Here is a 25,094-nt window from a genome sequence, read left to right as displayed (position 1 = left end):
TTTAAAGATCTCCACTGAGAAGTATAAAAAGATATATGTACATATCCTTCAAAGAAAAGTCATAAACCCAACATGGTACTCTTACCCTCTTGTCACTTTGCGTGCTGAAAAAGCTACTGTGTGTGTTTCCCTTGTACTATGCATTGAGAAAAGACACTTGAAACTGCTTTCTGGAGTTATACACAGGTGAAATCACTTTCTGCAATTTTATTTCATTTTATAGAATCATCATCGTCAGAAGAAGCTGAGGTTTGTGAGGCTGAGGGAGGTGAGGATCCTTGGAAGTGTCACGAATTCAGGCAGAGGAAGACTGTCGTATGCTACGAAGTTCCTTTGGAAAGTAGGTTATAAGCACTGTAGAGTAATTGATGGGCCAATGGTCTTCAGCCAAAGGCTGAAGGGTTGGTATAAATACCCAACCAGGGTTGAGTATTTATATAACCTTCACACATCTTAACCCACCAATCCTAGAGCGTCAGCATCCCAGTGACCAATCCTGGATCTCCTCTGCTTCACCAGCAGTTCCTCAGTCCTAGTTTTGCAATCTTCAACAGGTTCCCTTCATGAACCTTTTATCCTATATATTCCCACACCCAAAGTCTTATGTGAATTCTATGCCCGTGTCCCCTCAAGGTCCTGCTGTGTTCCTAATGTCCTGCGTTCTTCATGCCACGCGTGTCCTCGGTTCTCTATGTTTCCCTCCCCTGTCCTCTGTATCCCTAATCCCACATGCCCCCTGTGTCCCTGATCCCATCTGTGCCCAATCTCCCATGTGTCCCTCATGCCCCATGTGTCCACCCAATATCCCGTGGCCCCCAATGCCTTGTGTCCCCCCGCGTCCCTGCACTGTCCCCGACCAAGGTGACGCACCTGCAGCACGAGGAGGCAGCGCAGACAGCCCGGCCACTCGGCACGGCGGGTGCCCAGCAGCAGCCGCCGCAGGAAACAAGGCAACAGGGGGCTGTGCCCCCCTGTGCACCCACCACCACCACCTCCACCGCCTGGAGCACCTCTGTCCTGCGCTGGCAGCTCTGGGGCAACGAGGGCACCACTCAGGACATGCAGGGGCCTGAGATGACCCCTGTCTGAGATGCAAAATCCCCCCAACCCCACAGATCCCTTCTTGCTTCCTCGACAGGGACCCCCAAGCCCTCTTGGGAACCCAGTTTCCTCCCTTTCTACCGCACTCCAAAATCCCTCATCCACTCGGGGACCCCAAATCCCACTTTAGGGGCCCCAAATTTCTCCTGCAACCCCAATGTCCCCACACCTCAGGAGCCAAGGACCCCAACTCAACCCATATCCCCCCCTCTACCCCAAACCCCAGCCTCGGTTGCCTGGCACCCTCCACCCCAGCTTGCCCCTTACCTGGCTGATGTCAGCTCCTCTTGGCTGCTTTTTACTTGAGTCTTCAACTTTTTGGGGATTCCTCCAGAATCCATGAGCTTTTTATGGTCCTCCTCCTGCAGCCTGTGCCCCATGTCCCCCCTATCTCCCATGTGTCCCTAATGTCCTGTGTCCCTAATGCTCCACATGTCCCTCATGCTCTGGCTGTCCCCTGGTGTCCTGTGTCCCCCTGATTCCCCATGTGTCTGCCCATGCCCTGGGTGTCCCTAATGTGCTATGTACCTGGTGGCAAACATGTTCCCAAGCTCTGTGTGGCCCCAAATATCCTGTGAACCCCTGATGTTCTGTCCCCCTGATGGCCCATGTGCCCCACATCATCCTTGTGCACCCAGTGTCTCATGTGTTCCTTATGACCCAAATTCTCCCCATTTCCTACGTATCCCTAATATGCTTTGTGCCTCATGTCCTCCATATCCCCAGTGCTCTGTACATCCCATCATGGCCTCTGTCCTGACAATGCTCCATGTGTCCACACGTGTCTTGTGTCCTCTTATGTCCCGTACTCTCCATTAGCTCTTGTGTCTCTCAATGCCCTGCATGTTCCCAGATCTCCTATGTCTCCTCCTGTTCCCCAGGTTTCTCCAATGCCCTATGTGTCCCCAAAGGCTTGTGTGCCTTCTATGCCCTTGTCCCCTCGAGGTCCTGATGTGTTCCTAATGTCCTGTACTCTTCATGCCACGCATGTCCCCAGTTTTCTAGGTTTCCCTCCCTGCCCTTTGTCTCCCTGATCCCACATGTCCCCAGTCCCCTCTGTGTCCCTGACCATGTGCTCCCAATCTCCCATATGTCCCTCATGCCCCAGGTGTCCACCCAATATCCCGTGGCCCCCAATGCCTTGTGTCCCCCCGCGTCCCTGCACTGTCCCCGACCAAGGTGACGCACCTGCAGCACGAGGAGGCAGCGCAGACAGCCCGGCCACTCGGCACGGCGGGTGCCCAGCAGCAGCCGCCGCAGGAAACAAGGCAACAGGGGGCTGTGCCCCCCTGTGCACCCACCACCTCCACCACCTGGAGCACCTCTGTCCTGCGCTGGCAGCTCTGGGGCAACGAGGGCACCACTCAGGACACGCAGGGGACGCTCGGGGTCCCCTTTGGGCCCAGAGCAGGGTCACGGGGGAACCCAGCGGTTCTCATGTTGGGTTGGGAGTGGGCACCCAAAGTGGCTCTCACTGTGTGCGGGGGTGGGTACCAGGTTGGGGGGGACCCACTGGGGATCTCATGGAGCGTTGGGGCATGTTGGGGTGGGTGGAGTCACCCAATGGGGTCATGGGGACCATGGGCACCCAAAACATGGCCCAGGGGGGACCTGGGGACCACGAGCACCCCAACGATGACATGGAGGGGACATGGGCAATATGGGCACCCCAGGCCTGGCACAGAGGAGACATGGAAACTACTGAGGGTGACTGGAGTAATCCTGGGGACCCAGCGGTGACACTCACTGGTGCTGGATGCGGGTGAGGACGTCCGAGAGCTCGGCCCGCAGCTTGACAGCAGCCACCAGTGGCTTCTTCTGCTCCTGCAGCAGGTCCCCAACAAGCTGGGGACAGACAGGGTGGTTGTGCAGAGGGGTCAGCACGTGCCCGGCAGGGTCCCCATGTCCCCCCGCTCCCAGCAGGACCCGGGGGTGCCCCGACGCTCACCTGGCCCTGCCGCTCGGCCGTCTCTACCACAACGATGCTCTCAGGAAGGGCTGTCTCACACCCAGACCGTCTTGAGCTGCTCAGGGAGCACCTGGCGGGAGCCCTGTGGGGGCCCCAACATGCTCAGCAACCGTGGGGGCATCCAGGGACGTGAGGACATCCGGGAAGCCAGTGCTGGTGGCTCCCAGGGTGTCCCCACACTGTGCCCACACTGGTGTCACCACCCCACGGACCACCACAGTGCCCACGGCAGGGATGGGGGAAGCTCTGCCTGTCCCTGTCTTATCACTGCCCCAATGCCCCCATCCCTGCTGTGACGTCCTGCATCCCTGGGGTGTCCCCTTCCTCTGGCAGGCCCCTCAATGTCCTGTGTGTCCTTAATATCCTGTGTCCTTTATGCACCATATGTCCACCCAGTGCTCCATATGCCCCCTGATGTCCTCTGTGACCCTTCAGTGGTGTGCTCTGATACTCCATGTGTCTCCAGTGCCCCATGTCTCCCCAAAGACTTCTTTGCACTCAATGCCCTGCGTGTTCCCTGATCTCCTCCATCTCCTCCCACTCCGCATGTTTCTTCAGTGTCCTGTGTGTCCTCTATGGCTCAAATTCCCCCTCTTTCCTATGTGTCCCTAATGTGCTCTGTGCCTCATGTCCATATGTCCTTAATTCTCTGTGTCCCTAATGTCCTGGTCCTGACAATGTGTCCCTGCATGTCCTGTGTCCCCCAATGTCCTGTAATCTCCATTTCCTTCTGCATCTGCCAATGCCCTGCGTGTTCCCAGATCTCCTGTAACCCCTCTGATTCCCCATGTTTCTCCAATGCCCCATGTGTCCCCAAAGTCTTGTGTGCCTTCTATGCCCCTGTCCCCTCGAGGTCCTGCTTTTTTCCTAATGTTCTGCGTTCTTCATGCCACACATGTCCTCGCTTCTCTATGTTTCCCTCCCCTGCCCTCTGTATCCCTAATCCCACATGCCCCATGTGTCCCTGATCCCATCTGTGCCCAGTCTCCCATGTGTCCCTCATCCCCCAGGTGTCCACCCAATATCCCGTGGCCCCCAATGCCTTGTGTCCCCCCGCATCCCTGCACTGTCCCCGACCAAGGTGACGCACCTGCAGCACGAGGAGGCAGCGCAGACAGCCCGGCCACTCGGCACGGCGGGTGCCCAGCAGCAGCCGCCGCAGGAAACAAGGCAACAGGGGGCTGTGCCCCCCTGTGCACCCACCACCACCACCTCCACCGCCTGGAGCACCTCTGTCCTGCGCTGGCAGCTCTGGGGCAACGAGGGCACCACTCAGGACATGCAGGGGCCTGAGATGACCCATTGTCCTGAGATGCAGAATCCCCCCAACCCCACAGATCCCTTCTTGCTTCCTCGACAGGGACCCCCAAACCCTCTTGGGAACCCAGTTTCCTCCCTTTCTCCTGCACTCCAAAATCACTCATCCACTCGGGGACCCCAAATCTCACTTTAGGGGCCCCAAATTCCTCCTGCAACCCCAATGTCCCCACACCTCAGGAGCCAAGGACCCCAACTCAACCCATATCCCCCCCTCTACCCCAAACCCCAGCCTCGGTTGCCTGGCACCCTCCACCCCAGCTTGCCCCTTACCTGGCTGATGTCAGCTCCTCTTGGCTGCTTTTCACCTGGGTCTTCAACTTTTCGGGGATTCCTCCAGAATCCATGAGCTTTTTATGGTCCTCCTCCTGCAGCCTGTGCAGGGAAAGGTCATTGGGGGGGTTAGGGCAGTCAGTTGGGGCACCCCAATATGGGGGGAAAATTACGCATCCCCATTTGGGGAGAAAAGGGAGCTGGGGGCACCCAAACCTGGGGTGGTGAGTCCAGAATACCCCAGTATTATGGGTGAAATTCTCCAGGGCACCCCAATATTGTTTGTTTGTTTGTTTGTTTTGAGGGAGAAATATTGGGTAGGGTCTCAAAAAACTAGGAGCGACTCCAATATGTGGCGGGGGGGGGAATTTGGGGCACCCACATACTTGGCAAAAGGGTCAGGGCACCCCAACCTTTGAGTGAAGGCAGCTGGGAGCATCCCCAATACTGGGGGATTCCAGGGGACCCCCAATACTGGCAGCCAGGGGTGCTTTGGGCACCCCAATGTTGGGGGGATCTGGGGCACCCCAGTATTTTGGGTGAAGGGAGCTGTGGGCACCTGCACTACAGGGAGGGGTCTGAGAGATGTCGGGGGCACCTCAGTATTGGCCGTGCAAGTAGCTGGGGCCCAACAATACCTGGGCTGAAGGGAGTCTGGGGCACCCCCAATACTGGGGAGGGCTCTGGGACACCCCAATATCCAGTGTAAATGGAGCAAGGGGCAGATCCATATTAGGAGGAGCCTGGTAGAAGTTGGGGACACCCTAACACTAGGGGTGTACAGAGTGGGGGGGGATCACCAATGCTGGGGGGGTCTGTGGCACCCCACAACTGAGGGGAAAGGGACCTGGGGGGCACCCTCCAAACTGAGGGCTCTGCGGTAACCCAGGACAGGGGTGAAAAGAGTTGAGGGAACCACCAGGACTGGGGGGGTCTGGCAACAATATTGGGGTCTCTGGGGACTCCTAATATTAGGGATGAAGGTTTCTGGTGGCATCCCATTACAGAGGTGGCCCAAAATTGTGGATGAAGGGATTTGGGAGCAACCCAAACCTGAGTGGGAAGTGGGGCAATTCCCTCCCATATCAGGAGATGGAACCTGGGGAACTCCATTATGGGAGGGTCTCACCCTTCTATTGGGTTAAAGGGAGCTGGGGGAACCCCGATACTGGGGGAGTCTGAGCTACCCCAATATGGGAGGAAGGCATTAGAGGGCAGCCCAGCACTTAGAGATCCTGGGGCACCCCAGTACTGGGGGGAGGCAGATGGGAAGCATCTCAATAGTGAGGGGAGTCTGGGGTACCCCAGAATGTTGGATAAAGGGGAACCTCATATTGGGGGGGAGATGAGCATCCCAATATCCATATTAAAAGGTGCTGGGGGTCCTAGGGCACCCAATATTAGATGTGAAGGGATTGGGGCACCTCAGTATTGGGGGTGAAGGGATTTGGGGGCACTGCAATCCTGGGGAGGAACTGGGACACCCCAATATTGGCTGAAAATGTAGCTTGGGGCACCCCAATCCTGGGCAGGGTCTGGGAAAGGTTGGGGGCTACTGGGGACATCCTGGGGACAACTCTAGGACCTGGCACCCTGGCACGTGGGGGAGCATCCTGGGTACTGCCCCCAGCTCCTCCTGCGGCACCCACAACACCCAAGGCTGCAGCAGGACCCCCCGGGCACCCTGTCCCCTCCACCCTGGAGAGGCACCTGCTCACCTGGGTCCAAGCAGAGCCTGGGAGCGTCCTCCTCCTCTTCTTCACTTCCTGCAGCTCCTCTTTCTTGTAGAAAAGGTCCTGGGGAACAGTGTGACAGGGTGGCACCATCGGGGGCACCTGTGGGTGCCGTGCAGGCAGTGGGACACCCGTCAAGCACCCACCTGCCGTGCAGAGCATCGTCGCTGCCCTCCTGCTCCAAGTAGATGCTCTCCTCCTCTGAACAGTTGTCCATGTCAGCAGAGTCATCTGGGGGCACCCATGGGTGAGCACCTGGCTGGGCTGCCCACCCTGGGGATGCTCCCGTGCCCCTTTTCGGCAGGTGCTGCCCCTGCTGGGGGAGCTGCCCTGTGCCCTTGGCCGTCCCCATTCCTTGCTCTTCCCCTCTGACTCCAGTGGTGTCAGCAGGGACTCGGGGCACCCGTGGGTGCCTCGGGGGCCTCACCTGGCATCCTGCTCTTGTCCTTGTTGTCCATGTGCCGCTTGACACTTCATCCGAAGCTCGGTGAGGGGCACTGCCACGTTCTGCGCGAGCACCTGCAAACCTTGGGCGCTGGGCACCCAGGAGCTCCACGCTCGCCTCCGGCCTCCCGCATGCACCACAGACCTGGGTGTCTGCGAGCTCGCTGCTTGCTCTGGACACCCGCAGGCACCCGAGGACCTTGGCATCGGGGTGCCCCCCAGCAGGTGCCCACACGCACCCGAGGGCCCAGGCGTCCGGGCGCTCGCATGAACCCAAGGGCCCAGGCTTGCAGGTACCGGCCTGCAGGCACATTAGGGACAGGCACCCCCACGCACCCATGTGTCCCGGCACCTACACGCACCCCAGCACCCAGGCACCGGGGCACCTGCCTGAGGGCACCCGAGGGGCGCACGCGCTGGGGCAGCCGGCAGGCACCCGCCGGCACGTGGGCACCCAGGGGTGCAGGGCACTCGGGACACACGGCCCCGCAGGGACAATGTGGGCACCCCTGCCCTGAAGGCTGCAGGGGCTCGGGCACCAGCTCTGGGCATCCAGGCTGCACGGGGGAGGCTGCTGTGGGTGAAGGGGCCAGGGGAAGGGCGGCTGGAGGGTCCCGGGCGCCTGTGGCAGGAGGGATCGGGGGCTGTTGCGGGGAGCGAGGGGCGCTGGGGGCAGGAGCTGTGCGGGTGAAGGGTGCTGGGGTGAGGGCCACGCGGGGAAGGGTCCTGGGCACCGGAGTGTGTGGGTGAAGGGGGCTGGGGGCAGCTCAAGGGGGAGGGGTCCTGGACGGGGGCTGGGAGGGAAGTGTCCTGGGGGTGGGGGGTCCTGGCAACAGGGCCCTGCGGCTGCTGGGGGGAGGATCACGCTGGGGAAAGGGAACCCAAGGGTCAACGGTCCTGGGGGTGGGGGCACAAGGGGGATGGCTCATAGGGCCTATGGATCAACTGAGCAGATGGGGACCCCCTGGCTGAAGTGTTCAGGGGGTCGGGGCCCTATGGAAGAAGGGTCCGGGGAGCCGGGACCCACGGGGAAAGTGCTTAGGAGGTGGGGGCCCATGGGGGAAGGGGCCGCAAGGTTGGGCTCCATGGGTAAAGGGTCTAGGGAAGCGGGGCCCATGGATAAAAGGTCCAGGGAAGTGGGGTCCACGGATAAAGGGTCTAGGGAAGCGGGGTCCATGGATAAAGGGTCCAGGGAAGGGGGGTCCACGGGCAAAGTGTTCGGGATGTGGAGGTCTGTGAGTGAAGGGCCCAGGGTAGGGGGACCTATGGATGAAGGACTCAGGGGATGGGGGCCCATGGATGAAGTGTTCAGGGCCTGGGGCCCTGTGAATAAAAGGTGGAGGGGCTTGGGGTCTTTGTGTCCTGTATCCACAAGGTGGGGGCCAATGGGGGAAGGGTCCAGAGGTTTGGGCCCTTTGGAAGGGTTCAGGGAACCGGGGCCCAGGGGTGAAGGCTTCAGGAGGCGGGGGTCTACGAATGAAGGGTTCAGGGAACCGGGGCCCAGGGGTGAAGGCTTCAGGAGGCGGGGGTCTATGAATGAAGGGTTCAGGGAACCGGGGCCCAGGGGTGAAGGCTTCAGGAGGCGGGGGTCTACGAATGAAGGGTTCTGGGAACCGGGGCCCAGGGGTGAAGGCTTCAGGAGGCGGGGGTCTACGAATAAAGGGTTCAGGGAACCGGGGCCCAGGGGTGACGGGCTCCATAGGTGGGGGTCGATGGATAAAGGGACGTGGAGGTGGGAGCCCATGGGGGAAGGGTCCAGGTGATGGGGCCCTATGGGAGAAGCGTGCAGGGGATCGGGGCCCATGGGGAAAGGGCTCAGGAGGTGGGGGGTGATGGGGGAAGGGTCCGGGAGGTGGAGGCCCACGGGTGAAGGGTTCAGGGGAGGGGACCCTTCCGAGGACGGGTGCAGGGAAGAAGGGTCCAGGGACGACGGGTTCGAGAGTTGGGGGTCTACGAATGAAGGGGTCAGGGAACCAGGGACCACGGGTCATGGGTTCAGGGAGGGGGAAGTATTTGGGAGGTGGAGGCCCACGGGGTAAGGGTGCTGATGGGGGGGGACCCTTAGTGATGGGTACGGGAGTTTTGCGCCCGTGAGAATTGGGTCCTGTAGGTTGGGGAATACAAGTTGTGGGCCCTGGGGTCTGGGGTCCACGGGGGATGGTTACTGGGGGCGGGGGCCCACGGGTGAAGGGTCCAGGGCAGCGGGCACTACGGAAGGAGGACCCAGGGAAGCAGGACCCACGGGAGAAGGGTTTGACAGTTGGGAGCCCATGGGGGAAGGGGCCGGGAGGCGGGGGTCCAGAAACGAAGGGTCGAGGGGAACAGGGTCTTCGGGTAAAGCATCCTGCAGGTTGGGGCCTTCGGGTGAAGGGTTCAGGGGAGGGGACCCTTCCGAGGACGGGTGCAGGGAGGAAGGGTCCAGGGACGACGGGTTCGAGAGTTGGGGGTCTACGAATGAAGGGGTCAGGGAACCAGGGACCACGGGTCATGGGTTGAGGGAAACGGGGCCCACAGGGGAAGTATTTGGGAGGCGGGGGCCCACGGGGTAAGGGTGCTGATGGGGGGGGACCCTTGGTGATGGGTGCTGTAGTTCTGCACCCGTGAGAATTGGGTCCTGCAGGCTGAGGAACACTGGTTGTGGGGTCTGGGATCTGGGGTCCACGGGGGATGGTTACTGGGGGCGGGGGCCCACGGGTGAAGGGTCCAGGGCCGGGGGCACTACGGAAGGAGGGCCCAGGGAAGCAGGACCCACGGGAGAAGGGTTTGACAGTTGGGAGCCCATGGGGGAAGGGGCCGGGAGGCGGGGGTCCAGAAATGAAGGGTGCCGGGTACCAGGGCCCACGGGTGATGGGTTGCATAGGTCGATGGGCTCCTGGGAATGGGGGTCCATGTGTGAAATGGTACTGAGGGGGACGTCCCATGGATGAAGGGTCCCCTGGGCCTAGCCGTGGGCCTGAAGCAGCCTGATGTTTAGAGCGGGCGGCTGAGGGATCCTGGGGACTTGTTCCCACGGGTGAATGGTCACTGGGACCTTGGCCTGGGGTGGGGGGTCTTGTGGGTGGGGGTTCTATAACGATGCAAACATGGTCGGGAGTTTTGCGGATGAAGGGGCCTGGGGTTGGGAGCCCGAGGTTGAGGTGCCCAGGTGGGACGTGTCCCTGAGTGGGGGGCCCTGGTGTTGAGGGCCCGAAGGTGACGGGTCCTGCTGGTTGGGACCCAGCAGGGAGGGCTCCTGGTGCAGGTGGCCCCACAGCGAGGGCTCCTCGTGCTGGGACCCCCAGGGTGGCAGGTCCCGGTGGCAGCGCCCCAGGGGCACTGGGTGCCGGGGGCCGCAGGGCGAGGGGCGCCGCGCGCGGGGGCACCTGTGCGGGGGCTCGCGGGGCCGCGGGCCCCGTCTGCAGCTGCAGCTCCGGCACGGGACGGGCGCTGGGCCCCACGGCCCCCTCCAGCTCCTTGGAGCGCAGCACCCGCGGGGAGCCCTGTGCCGGGCTCGGTGTCACCAGGAGGCACCCAGCAGTGCAGGGGGGCAGGGCCCCCTTCCCCCTGGAGCCCCAGCCACTCCATGGAGTTTCCCTCCTGCCCCACGTGCCCTTGGCAGCTCTCCAGACCCACTGGAACCCCCAGCTGCACCACAGGGCACTTATGGGATCCCCTCCAGACCCATGTCTGCACCCCAGGGCAACCACTGGAGCCCCAGGTGGCTTGGGACCCGCCTGCACCCTGGAGCAGCCTGGGAACCCCACAGACCCACTGGGATCCCCCCGTTGCACCTTGGGGAACCCTTGGTCTTGCCCAGACTTCTTGGTACCCCCACCTGCCCCTGGGGCTCCATGGGACCCCCAGGCCCCTTCAGATCCCCTGTGGCACCACAGGACACTCTGGGGATCCCGGGGCCCTTGTAACCCGCTGCCTGCACCCTGGGGCACCCAGGGGACTCCACCAGATCCTTCGGGACCCCCTGTGCAGCACAAGGCACCTTTGCCCCCCTGCAGCCCTCTTGTCACCCCCAGGCCTGCACCCTGAGACACCCTTATTGCCCTCCAGACCCACTGGGACCCCCCACCAGGTACCCTGGGACTCCCTTGCTCACCCAGACCCTTTGGGACTCCTCTGCTGCACCTTGGGGCACCCATGGGACCCCACCAAACCCCTTGGGATTCCCCTCTTGCACCACAGGGCACATTTCTAACCCTCCCACTGCTACAGATGCCTCGTAACCCCCTGGCTGCATCCTGGGCACCCTTGACCTGCCCTCCCTGCCCCACACACACCCACTGGGACCCACTCTAGCACCCTGGGCACCCTTGGAACCTCCCAGACACACTGACATCCCCCTGCCTGCATCCCGGGCCACCATTATCCATTGGGATCCCCATGTTGCACCATGGCAACCCCAGGCCCCTTGGAACCCCCATGTTGGACCCTGGGACACTCATGGGATCCCCAGATCCCTTGGAATCCCTGTATCGTAAACTGGGGTATCCACGGGCACTGCTGACCCCTTGGGACACCGCACCCATGGGTCCCACCAGACCCTTTGCGGCTCCCCTGTTGCACCCTGGGGCATCCTTGGGGCTCCCAGACCCCTTGGGTCCACCCTGCCCATGCTCTAGGGTACCACTGTGCCCCTCAAGACCTGTTGGGAGCCCCTGTGTGCACCCTGGAGGACCTGTGGTCCCTTTGGACCCTTTGGGACACCCCCGTTGCACCATAGGGAACCACTGAAACCCCACTCCCACTCCAGACCACTTGGGACACCCCTGTTGCACCCTGGGATCTCCCCAGACCCATTTAAACCCCCATGTGGTACCCTGGGGCACCCACGGGACACCATCTCCCCAACTCCTTGTGACACCCACATTGCACCCTTGGAATCCCCTTGGGACCCTCCTGCCTGCAGCCTGGGGCACCCCTGGGCCCCTCCAGGCCCCTCGGAATCCCCCTCTTGCACCATCGGGCATCTTGGGAAGCCCCTGGAACCATTTCCCAACCCCTGCCTGCACCCCGGGACAGGACCCTTGTGCACTTTGGACCCCGCAGTGCTCTGGGACCCTCACCAAAAGCCCCGATGATCCATCCCATTGGTACCCCCTCCCACCAGCTCTGCCCTGCGACAGCGATGGGACCCCCCAGACCTCAAGTGCCAGGGGCCCCTTCGGCACCTTCCCCACAGACCTCTTGGAGCCCCCCAGATCCCCTGGTGTCCCCCCCGGGGGAAGGAACCCTTCGGTCCCGGCTCTCCCACCCATGGGACCCCCTTGGGTCTCACCTGGGGCTCGGCAGTGGTGGCGTCGGGGTTCTTGGCCACTCTGCACACAATGCGCAGCCTCTTCAGGAAGGTTCTGAAGAACCTGGGGAGGATGGGGGGGCAGTCAACGGACAGAGTGGGGGCCCTGAAGCCTGGGCCCATTCCCATAATCCCAGCAGGAGACATGGGGACCCCGGGCAGGGTGCGCACGAGCACACGTGTGTGCTGCAAGCAGGTGTCATGGGCATGTGCACGAGCACCAGCGTGTCTCACACACGGGTGACGTGACGGTGATCACAGGCACCCACGTGTCTCACACACGGGTGACGTGACCATATGCATGAGAACACGTGTCCTGCACACGCAGGATGCGAGTGTGCTGACGAGCACACACGTGTCACAGGAGGCACTGGGGGGAAGGGGCACCCGGGGTGTCTGTCACCCAACGCAGGGGGGCACCCAGTCCCAAGGGGGCGGCTCTGGGGGTGCCACGGGGGATGGCAGCACCCAGGGGGGCCCAGCGGGGCCGGCACCCACGGGGCGGCTCCCGCCGCCGCTCACCTCGGCACGCAGCCGGCCGAGCTCTGCTTCCCCATGGCGGCCGCGCGCAGCTCCCGGGCCCCGCCGCCTGCCGCGCGCTCCCGCACAGCCCAACGGCCGCTGCCCACAACAGCCAGCAACGGTCCCAGCCTCCGGCTGCGAGGCCGCGGGGCCCCGGCCGCCCCTCGCGCCTCGGGCCGCCTCCAGCCGCCGCCTCCCGCGGTCCCGAGCGCCTCTGGCCGCACGGGGATCGCGCAGGGATCGGTCGTGCGGGACTCGCGCCGCCCGCAGCCGCCGCCGCCCGCCGCGCGCCTCGCTGCGGCCCCGGGGCCGCCGCCGCCTGCAGCCGCTGCTGCCCAACGGCCGCGTCACGCGCTGGCCCCGCCCACGGCACGCGCCGCCACGCCCCCAGCCTCCCGCCGCGCGCTCATTGGCTGCTTCTGCCGCTGCCCCGCCCACCTGCCAGCAGCACTCACTACCTGCCCCGCCCCCGGGCCCCACCGCCGCCACCTGATTGGCTGCGGATTAATGAATATTCAATAACATCGGTAACATTGGAGCCCAGCGCTGTGGCTGGTGCCAGCAGGGGACGATCATCTGTGGGCTGGAAATGTCCCCCTGCAGAAGCCTCTGCTCCCGCCACGTAAGAGGACAGGACACCTGCCCAGGAGCAGGAAGTTGGTTCGTTTCCTCCTGCTCCACGGGCTCTTCGTGGGGAGTTAATCCATGCACCAAATGCCCATGGAGAAGCTCCTGGGATGCAGCGGGGTTCACTTCCCTCCTCTGTGCTCTGCAAGTTCACAGGAGGTTTCCCCTTGACTAAATTTTATGTCTCTCTGCATAGGAGCTTCCTGTCTAAGCTCGTAATCCACAGGGATGGAGAGAGGGTGGCAGCTGGACACACACAGACACCTTTGGACTTTTGAAGGGACAGAGTGGTGGTGGGGTTGTGTTTCCATGTGTTTCCTAAGTAAAGCAGGACAAGGCAATGGGCAGCCTTACGCCAGACTTAGCCTCCAGAAAAACATTAAGTTTGTGTCTTTCTTCTGAAGCTGGGGTCAACATTACACCAATGCACCCAAGGGATTGCAGCATGAAAGGGCCTCTGCTCTGCCTGTGCGCTCTGTGGGCTCCAGGGGAGGAGGTCAGAGTCCCAGCGTGGTGTTTCAGGGACCAAGGGCTGCATTCGGGGTTCATGTCCCTGGGAGCACTGCCACTGGAGGTGCAGAATGGTCTCTGAATTGAATGCCTGGGGCTGTCGCACAGGGGACAGCGCTGATGACAGATGCCCATCCTTGTGGAAGGGAACCTGAGGCTCCAGGAGAGCTCAGGGGAACCCCGGGGATGCCTAGGGGTGGCAGTGAGTGCAGTCTCACCAAACATGAGGCAGCCCATGATAGAGTCCCCCAAAGACCACGCAGCAAATGCAGGCATGCCTGGGGAAAGGAGGGCTCGGCAGTCCCTGGAGAAGCAGGGGGGAACCAGGAGGCGCAGGGAAGGAGGACTGGAGAGTGATTCATGCACTCGCAGTGAAACAACACAGGCCGGCGCTAACGCACACCTGAAAACATCTCCTGCTCTTGCAAGAGCCCAGGGGTCACTCTGAGAACCATTCAAAAGCCTGGACACGTGCCAGCCATGCCAGTCGTGAGCAGCCCTGTTTGGCTAGATCTGCTTCCCACCCCAGCCGCCAAGGCCAGTGTGGAGTCAGAGCCCATGGCCTTAGGGCCCCACAGCCCCACTAGTCTTTTCATGGAGATATTCTGACAACAACTGACAAGGGGAGAAAAACCTTCTGAGGGGTTTATTTGGAGCTGACAATGGCTGTTGCCACCTAGGGCGCATGTGGGCACATGGCTGCTATGGGGCACGATGCAGCAGCCTCTCTGTAGCCCCCAGGACACAGTGTCTGTCGCTCTGCACCAGCCCTGCTCTCGGGCCCTGTCGGGCTCTTTCACCTGCACCACTGCTCTCGCTGCCCCGCGATGCAGCAGCAGCAGAACGCTCTGCGCAGAGCCCGAAGCGCCGTCCTGAGCCGCGAGCGCCATCGCCGGGGAGCCGCGACGTCCGGGAGGGCAGCGATGCCTGCGGTGGGAAGCAGAGCTGTGGGCAATGGGCTGCATGGGTGCAGGGCTGCACGTGCCTGTCCCTGCCACCAAGGGCTTCCCAAGGGGCTGTGGCCTTTGCACGGGAGCCCTGAGTGCTTCCTGCTGCCAACCTCAGTGCCACTTGCTGTCCCAGACAATCCCACTGTCCCCAGAAGGGCTCTGCATGTGGGTACGTACCTGGCTCAATGTCTGGCCTGGGGCTGCAGGAGGACAACGACTTCTCCTGCTCTTGGGACTCTGAGGCCTCCTACATGGGCAGAACAAGAACACGCATGCGTTGGCTATCATCTGCTGCTGCTCAGGGTACCAGTACCCCTGGTTACACAGGGTCAAAGGGTTTGGGGATGGGGAAGGCTGTCCATGGATGCACATCCCAAGGGAAGGGACCTGCGGCTGGCACGGCAATGGGACAAGGCTGGTTGTGGGGCTGTAGCAGCAGGGCTGGGCAGGGGGAATGGAGGCAGCCAGGGGCGTGTGTGGCACAAGGGGGCTCGTGCCCTGGTGTGGAGGGGGCTGCTGCTGGGGCTGCCTCTTCCCTCCTTGCTCGGCATCCAGATCCCAGGGCTGAATGCAACGTGCGCTGGAGCAGACTTCATCCTTGTGCATTTGGCACTTGGAAACAGAGAGGAGCCAGCATCTCCCCATGGAGACATGGCAGAGGGCAAATGCCTGGGGTGACAGTGGGATGCCATAGGCAGAGGGGTCCCAAGGGATTGGGCAGCTCTGGGCACCCCCTCTGCTCCCCCCAGACCCAGCTCACAGGGCAGCTCCCTGGGCTGTCACATTGTGACTCCGCCCGATACTCTTTTCACTCAGAGACCCAGTGGCTGGTTTGCCCTTTACGGAGGTTAAAGCTTGCTCTGTCTCCCTGTAGTCTGCCCTGTTAGCCAAGTCCTTAATATATGTACAGATTGTATGGACTGTGTCGTATGGATTGTATGGAGTGTCATTATTTTCCATGAAACTGTGCTCTGCTTTATTTTTTTGTTTGTTTGTTTCCTTGTAACTAGAAGAAGATCCCCCTGTGCCTGTTGGCAGCCAGTTGTCTAAGTAAAGCAGGTGGGAATTGGGGCAGGTGAGCTATAACACTGAGTGCAGAGTTAGGTGGACTAAGGCTGGCTTTCAGCAAGAGTGATTTAAATTCCCAAGAGGCTGATGAGGGAAATGGTAGGACTGGGGAGATGGAGAGGAAGATTGTGCATACAGTGCCTGATCTCTGGGACACTGCTTTTCCTACATGTGCTGACTTCATTAGGAGTCACTCTGGATGGCTATGAATTGGATGATGTGCTGTCACCTATTCTTTAGAATAATACTAGAAAACTTCAAAAAGATGAAATACTTGTATATGATTGTTGTCTTCATCTTTCAGCTACACTCTCCAAACCTCTCCGATTAGCCATGGACACTTGAGGGAAATTGCATGGAGAGTTCTGGTTTATCAGGGCTTTTTGCTTTTTAATGAGCTCCATGCAGTACTTGGAGCTGAGTCCATGAATTGCAGCTATTGAAAGGAGATTGAAGAAATCTGTGAAGAAGTCAAAGTCAGAAGGAAACCCTAAAGTTTTGTAGAGCATTAATGGATCCCACTGAGGCCATTAACTACAACAACTCACCAGGGGCTGGTTAAAGCTAAAAAATATAATCATTGGTAATAGTTAGGTAGAAAAAGTACTCAGGTGGCTCTGATGCTGAATACACCCTCGATGTGTTTTGTCAAGGAAAATGGCCACGCATGGGCAGAGAAACCCTGGGGAGGGAGATCCTTTCCTCCATGTGTTCCCCATGTCTCTTCCTGGCATCTGTGTTTGGGTGAGGGTGTGCAATGCTGAGTGCAGGACAAACACATGACAACTCCCAGGGTCCCCAGAAGGATAAAGGGGGCAAAGAAGTCCTGATGATTCCTGGTAGGCCTCGCTGACAGACACAACAGCCATAGTCAAGAGGATAAAGACCTCCATTCTGCTGGGGCCTTGGCAATGCCCTTGACCATCTCTACCACAGGTCATCCTAGACCTGCTCCTGTGTCCCTGCAGACTGTAGACACCCAATCTGCTTCCCCAGCAAGTTCTCACAAGAGGTTCTCCTTCCATTCATTGAGAGCTTTTCCATCCTCAGTGGCTGTTTCTTGAAACACAAAGCCGTTGGTGGTGACAGACTCGCTCTGGGTGCCCTGTAGCACCACTGCTCTACCCTTCAAGTGATATTTCTTCATCCTCTTGCCCAATCAGAGCTTCCCAAGCTGTATTTTGCTCCTGTTTCCACTTTTCATGCTGCTTCCCACTACCAAGAAAATCTCTTGGCAGCCCCACAATGTGGGGAGGAATATAACCTTGTGCGTCACGACAGAGTGGAACATGAGGAAATGAAGTGGCAGGCCCTGAACAACAGGCCTGAGTTGGGGTTGACTTAGAGATGAATATGGCACTGCCTTTGCAGTGCACAACACTCGCCTGTAGAATTGGTCATGCCAGCTTGCACGGAGGCTTATTAAACTGTAGCTTTTTTAAGCTCTCGTGAGGCTGTTTTTGACCTTGAAGGGAACCCTCCCATCTGAGGCCTGGGCTCTGACCAGGTCCCCATCCCACATGATAGGGAAAGGATGCCACATCAGATGTTACCGCTCACAAACAAAATGCAAGTTGTCATGATTTGCTGATTTGGCTCTATAAAAGATGGACAGTCTTGCTGCGATTTTGGAGACCTCACGGGTGGATGCACCACGTAAGACCTCTCAGTTGCCGGGAGCGTTCTCCAAATCCTCACTGCAACAGGGACTCCCCAGTGACTGCGGATCTGTATGACAGTAACATATTTAGACAATTGGTGATGTATCTTTTAATCACTATTCCCTGTTTCATATAGTAATGGTTAAGTGAATTACCTTGCTTATTTTGTCTGTTGCTAAAACCAAGCACGTAGTAAGTTTATTTTGTTAACTGTATCATTCTGTACTACCTTAATATTAATAGTGAAATAAGACCATTCTTTCCAGTGGTGGCTGGTTCTTTCCATCGCCCTGTCTGCCCCAGTCAATTGGCAAAACACCATGCTCTTTGCAGATGCTCATTGCAACTCTCAGGATGCAAGGTTCACCTCTGATTTTCAGCCTTGCAGGCCACAGTATTTCTGAAGGCAGCTGTACTTCTGGTCTGGTGCTGCTTCCTGCAGGTGGTCACCCTCAAATCAAGACCAGTTGGAGGGGGCCACAAGTGTTTCCAGCCAGCTCTGAAGAGGTACCAAGGACACAAGTTGCACCTGGAGTTCTCTCAGGCAGCAGTTGCCTGCTCCAGGGTAGTGAGCAGGCAAGTGTTAGTGTACTCTTCGTTTGGTAAACGGGTGTCCTGGTTTTCATGTGATGTTTCTTGGTCAAGTTACAAATTCCTCCTTCCTACATCCTGTGGTGTAAAGAAAGAAGGAAAACTCTCCAGAGCTCCATGCTTTCTGTCCTTTCTTTTGTCCAAATGTGATTTCTGGACTCTACATCGCAGTCAGCAGATGGTCTGGAGGTGTGGATCTTCTCACCTCGAGTCCTGCCTTAGAGCCCGTTCACTTACAATGCAGTGCGCATTGGTGGCAAGTAAAACTGTCTTTCCTTTTGCCAGGCTCAAGGAGGATAAAGAGCAGGGGCAGTCCTTGTGGTTTTGTTCTGATTGCAGGGAAAGATTGTTCAGTGTCTCGTGGCTCAGCTGTGCTTTAGTAACATCCACGAGCTGCTATAGGTTCAGACAAGCCCTGGAAGCAGCAGTCCTCTTCCCCTGTGACCCTCTTCATCCTGCCGGGGCTGATTTTCAGCCAGAAATCCCTCTCAGCACACACCTCCCCATCCTGTGAAAGGCAGCAGTGCAGGACTGTAGAGGAAGGGCCACATGCTGTGTGTGACAGCATGGCTTTCCATCCCGTGCGTGACTGTGACACCACCCGCTCGTCCCCCCTCCCAACCACCTTCCAAGGGGAAAAAGAGCTCAGTTCCAGTGCTGAGCTGTGCCGGTGCTCTTCTTTCTCATCGTGCTCCTTTGCATGCCCCAAGCCCCCTGCCCTTATGGCCCTGAGTAGCAAGTGTGTGTTACAAGCAGTATGCGAATTACTGCCTGATGACTTTTAAAAGAAGGAAAAGATGCCTATTCTCTTGCTGCTCTCCAAGAAAAAGCAGCCCAGCCTGAACCAGGCAATGCCTGTAACAAGACCAAGCAAGGTAGAGCAAGGTCCTTCCTTGCGCTCAGCTTCTTCCATTCCCAGTTGTCACTTTGACCATGCAGGTGGCAGGTGAAGTTGTCTGAGGTGTGAAACACAGGAATAACACCAGAGGAGAAACTGCCACTTGTGCACTTTGAGAAGTGATCGTGACACATGCAATGGTGCAGTGTGACAAACAGAGAAGGGGTAAAGGGAAGCAAGCTAACCATCAGGAGGCATGAAAGCAGTGCAAGATGCAGTGTCATAAATGCAGCATTCCAATGTGAGCCCCTTTTTGCATCTATCAGGTGGTGCTCAGAGAGTCTCTGATGTGTGAAGGTCGCTTGCCAAGGGCCAGAGGTACAAGCAGTGTAACTGGAGGGACTTGATTTCTTCCAGTTCATGGAACACTTCAGAAAGAAATAAATGAAGAGCAAGTTTCATGTCAGGTAACTGGGAATGACAAGTGACTGCACACAGGACAGGTTTTGGCACTGACATTGTACCCATTGAGGAAGTTTCCTCAGTGCCTCCTTGAGCTCCTTGTTCCTCATGCTGTAGACAAGGTGGTTCAGTGCTGGAGGCACCACTGAGTACCGAATGGCCAGTACAGAGAGATCCAGAGCTGGGAAGGGTATGGAGGGGGGAGAGGGGGGAATAAAGTGGCTAAGGGTGACACTTCACTGCCCCTGTGACCAGGGGTAGGAGTCAGACCCAACCAAATGGGTATCACAACCTCTAATCCCTCCGGGGGACTGCAGATGACTGCACAGTCCAGGGCACCTGGACTGCAGAGCATTGCCAAGGGTGCTCGTTGTGTCCAGTTGTGCCTATACATCCTGCCCCTGGTATTTGATAGATGGTGACCCAGAGGGCTCTCCGTTCTGCCTTCTTCCTGACAGTTGAGTCCTCACTGCCTCTCCTGAGACTGCAGAGTCCTCTTTTGCCTGCAAATACCCAGTGCTTTACCTCTAAGAAACTCCATCTTTGAGGACCTCTCCCTTTATGAGGCTCTACTCACAGTCCATCCCAGGCATATGCTGTCCCAGGAGGATCTCTGTTCTCTCCTGACACCTCCAGCTTCCCCTCCATGAGAACAGCCATCTGACACTGTGCCTTAATACGTAGGAGAGCTGTGCATGTGTAAATCCATGACCATTCAGCGTCTCCACTATCCTTGGACTCTGATAGGTGAATTCCCAAACCAGCCCTTGGTCTCTGAAAGATCATTACATGATTCTGAGCTCTGTGTTGCTGAATCCATGGAGAATCCTGTGCAGCAGGCCCTTGAGGGGTGCAAGTCCTTGGGCCTATTCTTGACAACAGCTTTGGAGGAAAAGCCCAGCTTGCATGCACTGTACTGATGGAAATTACTTTATTACAGAGATACTGTTAGGGAGCCAGTCCTTGTCCAGCATTTGAAATAACTGAGGGTATCAGGTGAGACAGAGCTGACACCGTAAAAATGGGAATGAATACAAGTAGTTGTGTAGCAACACAATAAAAAATATTATCACTAGTAAAAGTCATAATAAAAATAACATGAAAAAACAATGTTCAATCCAGTTACAGGATACAGAAAGAGTCATTTGTGGAGAGATATGGAAAAATTACCACTGCTTAAAACTGTCCATGAAATCACTTTTCTAATGGCATCCTTGAGCTCCTTGTTCCTCATGCTGTAGATGAGGGGGTTCAGTGCTGGAGGCACCACCGAGTACAGAACAGCCAGCACCAGATCCAGAGCTGGGGAAGAGATGGAGGGAGGCTTCAGGTAGGCAAATAGGCCAGTGCTGAGAAACAGGGAGACCACGGCCAGGTGTGGGAGGCACATCGAAAAGGCTTTGTGCTGGCCCTGCTCTGAGGGGATCCTCAGCACAGCTCTGAAGATCTGCACGTAGGACACCACAATGAAAGTGAAACACCCAAAGAATAAACAGGCACTAACCACCAGAAGCCCAACTTCCCTGAGGTAGGAGTCTGAGCAGGAGAGCTTGAGGATCTGGGGGATCTCACAGAAGAACTGCTCCACCACGTTGCCTTTGCAGAGGGGTGGGGAAAATGTGTTCCCGGTGTGCAGGAGAGCATTGAGAAAGCCACTGGCCCAGGCAGCTGCTGCCATTTTGACACAAGCTCTGCTGTCCAGGAGGGTCCCATAGTGCAGGGGTCTGCAGATGGCAACATAGCGGTCATAAGCCATGACTGTGAGGAGATAACACTCTGCTGACATGAAAATAGTAAAACTTAAGAGCTGCCCAACACATCCCAAGTAGGAAATGGCTCTGGTCTCCATGAGGGAATTGTGCATGGATTTGGGGATAGTTGTGGAGATGGAGCCAATGTCGAGGAGGGAGAGGTTGAGGAGGAAGAAGTACATGGGGGTGTGGAGGCGGTGGTCACAGGCTATGGCTGTGATGATGAGGCCATTGGCCAGGAGGGCAGCCAGGTAGATGGCCAGGAAGAGCGAGAAGTGCAAGAGCTGCAGCTCCTGCGTGTCTGCGAATGGCAGGAGGAGGAACTCGTTGAGGGAGCTGCTGTTGGACATTTGTTCCTTTGCAGCATAGGGGCAATATCTGAGGAAGAAAAGACATGGACGAGTTAGAGAAAACTTCTCTGAGCAAAACTTTCCCATATCCGTGCCCAAACACACACTCATTGCCTCCCCCGCATTTTAGCAGGACCATCCTTGAGCTCTATGGCTTCAGCTCTTGGCCTTGATACTGGGGGAGCAGAGCTGGCCTCTCCATCTGCATTGGTCCCAATTACCCTGTGCTCTCACCTTGGAGCTGTAGGACACTTGCACTCATGTTACCCCTCAATTAAATGACCCCATGGAGAGCAGAGGATTCCTTTACATGACGTCCACCTGCACTCTTTTGGAGGGGATGTCAGTCAGGTTTCCGCCCTCCCCTTGGAGCCAGCAACACCTTGGGCTCCTGCCAGCTGCCCACATCCACCTCCCTGCAGCGATTCTGTGACCTCAGATTCCAGGAGGCTTCTCCCTGGGGCACCCAGACAGCACCTGCTGTAACGGGGGAGCTGAGCTCTTCCGGAGGGCAGCTTGCAGCCCAGAAAGGCACCCAGGGCAATGGCAGGATGTCCTAAGGATGGGGTGTCCTGATGAGAGAGGTGGCTCATTCCAAGCTCCTCCAACCGCACTGCCCTGAGCCCCACAGCTTAGAGGGCACTTAGGCACCTCACAGTCCAGGACCCATCTGAATGGCAGGACCCACAGGGCCAGTGTCTGACCTGCATCAGAAACCCCCTGTCCAGAGAGTCCAAGGGAAGGAGAAGGGCAGCGTGGGCAGGTGGGATCATGGAGTAACACCATGATAGCTGTGCCAAGGGAGGCAGGGCCTGGCAGGGACAGAGGGGCACTCAGATATGTCTCCCCTCCTGGACATCTGGCTGCTCTGGGACAACTCCTGCCCTGGCCCCCATGGCCTGGAGTGTGGAGGTCTGTGCTGGTGGGAAGGGGCGCTGCAGGAGGCAGTTTCCTCTCACCATGATTCCATAGCCTGGAGCCGTTCCTGCAGGAGCTGCTTCTCTGTCCCCACATCTCTGCCCTGTCCATGTTCCAGACCCCATTGCACCCGCTGGGTGCTCAGCTCTGCCCTGTAGACACCTGCCAGGGGCAGGACCCTGCCCAGGGCACCTCCGTGTTTGCAGGTGCAAAAGAGCAGGTGAGACAAACCTTTCTGAGGCTGGGGAGGGGATGTTGGCTGTGTCTGCAAGCAGAGGGGTGGGCGAAGGCAGCCGTGATCCCTCTGAGTGTGTGGCTGGGAGTCCCTGCTCTAAAGCACGACCAGTTCCAAGCAGGAGAAGCTGGGAGAGCCACCCTGACAAATCCAATCAGCTGCTGAAGGCGCCAGGTTCAGAAGATCCCTCCAGGAACCGCAGCAGTGTAGCCCTGCAGCCAGAGACTTACCGTGTCAAGGGCTGGGGAGGTTTCTGCCTGCAGTGAGCTCAGCCGTCCTCCCATTCCCAACTGTCTTTCACTTAGGAGCGACTCATCCCAGCCTGGTGCCTGCGGGCAGTGCCCTGAGTCTTAGTGCTCCTTTATGAGGAGCTGCTCCTGGGCAGAGCTGTCTCTCTGCAGCGCCTGCCAGGTTGCCATGGGCTCCCGCAGTCCCAGGAGCCAGGCCCAGCTCAGGAGCAGGGACCCAGCTGCAGAGGGGACATTTTCTGTCCCCTGTGCAGCCTCCAGGCATTTCTGGGGCTCCAGGGCTGACAGTTCCTGCAAGACAGCAAGGTAATCCCTGGCAAAGGTCCACTGATGTAAAGAGAGAGAGTCCGTGGAACAAATCCAGCATGCAGCTGGCCTCATCAGAGGATGGTTGTCTAGGAGAGTGGACATGTCCTGCTGTTGAAGCCTCTGCTTCCATCCCATAAGAACTCAGAACACTTGCACAGGGGCAAGAAGGGAGTTAACACCCTCATGCTTCAGGAGGTGGTTTAGAGCAGTTCAGCAGTACAGCTAATGGCCATTGAGAAGCTCCAGGAGCGCAGGAGGATTCAGTTTGCTCTTGTGCACTCCACAAACTCAGAGGAGGATTCCCTTTGTCCAGCTGCTGGGGTGCACAAAACGGCTGCCTGTATGGGAGCTGGTTTTCTGAGCTCCCACTGCAGTCACTGGGAGAAGTGAATCAGCTGTGCACACCCACTCGCCCCTTTGGACTTTTTCCAAGGGGGAGGCAGTCCACATTGGACAGAGCTGGTCCAAGACAGGTTCAAATGTCCACTTGTTCTGACAGAGCAATGAGGAGATCCATGTCCATTGCAAAGAACTTGCATGATTCTGTGCAGACACTTGATTTCATGCAAGGAAAACAGGTCTCCTCGGCCATGTCCGATGCCTGAGGTGCCCAGCAAAACCACCACATTCGTAACATATTTAAGAGGGAACAAATAGGAAAATTGGGCCCTTCGTATTAGTTGGCAACCGCCTAGGACACCTGGGTTTCATACATGCTCCCCCAAAGTTGAGTGCCACCACTGCCTTCAGGAAAAGTCCCCCTTGGAGACAGATAACAGCTCCCCTCCTCTCGTTAGCCATGCTACTACTAATGCAGCCCCACAGGCATCTGGCACTATTCACATGACCATGCACCACTGCCTCATATGGCATCCCTCGTAGCACCAAGGCCCTTCCCCTCAGCCCTGTCCTCAGTTCCTCAAGTTTCTCTCTGTCCTGACAGACAAGGTTATATTCTTCCCCACACTGTGGTACTGCCAGGAGCTTTACTTGGTAGTGGGAGGCAGTATGAATAGCCAAAACAACCCAAAAAATCCCCAGTTTAGAGAATTTCAGACTGGACATAAGGATGAAGAAATGACACCTGAAGGCTGGTGCTGTGATGGAACAGGACACCCAGGAGGAGCCAAGGATCATCCCATGGCTTTGGGAAGGAATAGCCAGTGGGGATGCAGAGACAACAGCGAAGGGAAGGAGATCCCGTGTGAGAGCAAAGTGGGGAAGCAGGGTGGGTGTCTACAGGCTGCATGGACACGGCTGCAGGCATGAGACAGCATAGGACAGGCTCTGCTGGAGACAGACAAAGGCACTGTCAAGGCTCACAGACACCAGAGCAGGTCAGCATCTTCCTGGCTATGGCTGTTGTCTCTGCCACCAGGGCCTGTCAGGAGACACTGGGCCTCAGTGTCCCTCTTGCTGACACCCCGAAAGGTGTCATATCATTGTCCTGCACTGAGCACTGTACACCCCCAGCCACACACTGTCCCCAGGAGGACCTGGAAAACATGTGGGAGAAAGGATCTCCTTTCCCAGAAGCTCAGTGGCCGAGCTTGGACATTTTGCCTGATAAAACACCTCAAGGGTTAATGTGGCATCAGAGCCACCCCTACGTTTCCTCTGCCTACCTGTTATCAGTGATGACAATTTTCTGCTCTAATCAGCCCCTGGAGACACTTTACTGCTAACAACTATCAGTGGGACCCATTAAAACTCAACAAAATGTTGAGGGTTGATCTTGACTTTGAATTCTCTCAGTAACTGAGGTTCATGGATTCAGCATGAAATATACCATGGGGCTCATTAAAATGCAAAAAGCTCTCACAGACCATGTCTCTCTCTGCAATTTTTGTCTAGGCTTTCATGACTAATTGGAGAGGTTTAGGGACTGTAGCTGAAAGGTGGAGACATCAATAATATACAAGTATATCTG

The sequence above is a fragment of the Tinamus guttatus genome, unplaced genomic scaffold (genome assembly GCF_059628265.1).
Source record: "Tinamus guttatus ecotype Peru unplaced genomic scaffold, ASM5962826v1 Tinamus_guttatus_pri_ptg000540l, whole genome shotgun sequence".
Lineage (NCBI taxonomy): Eukaryota > Metazoa > Chordata > Aves > Tinamiformes > Tinamidae > Tinamus > Tinamus guttatus.
This window is presented reverse-complemented; position numbering follows the sequence as displayed.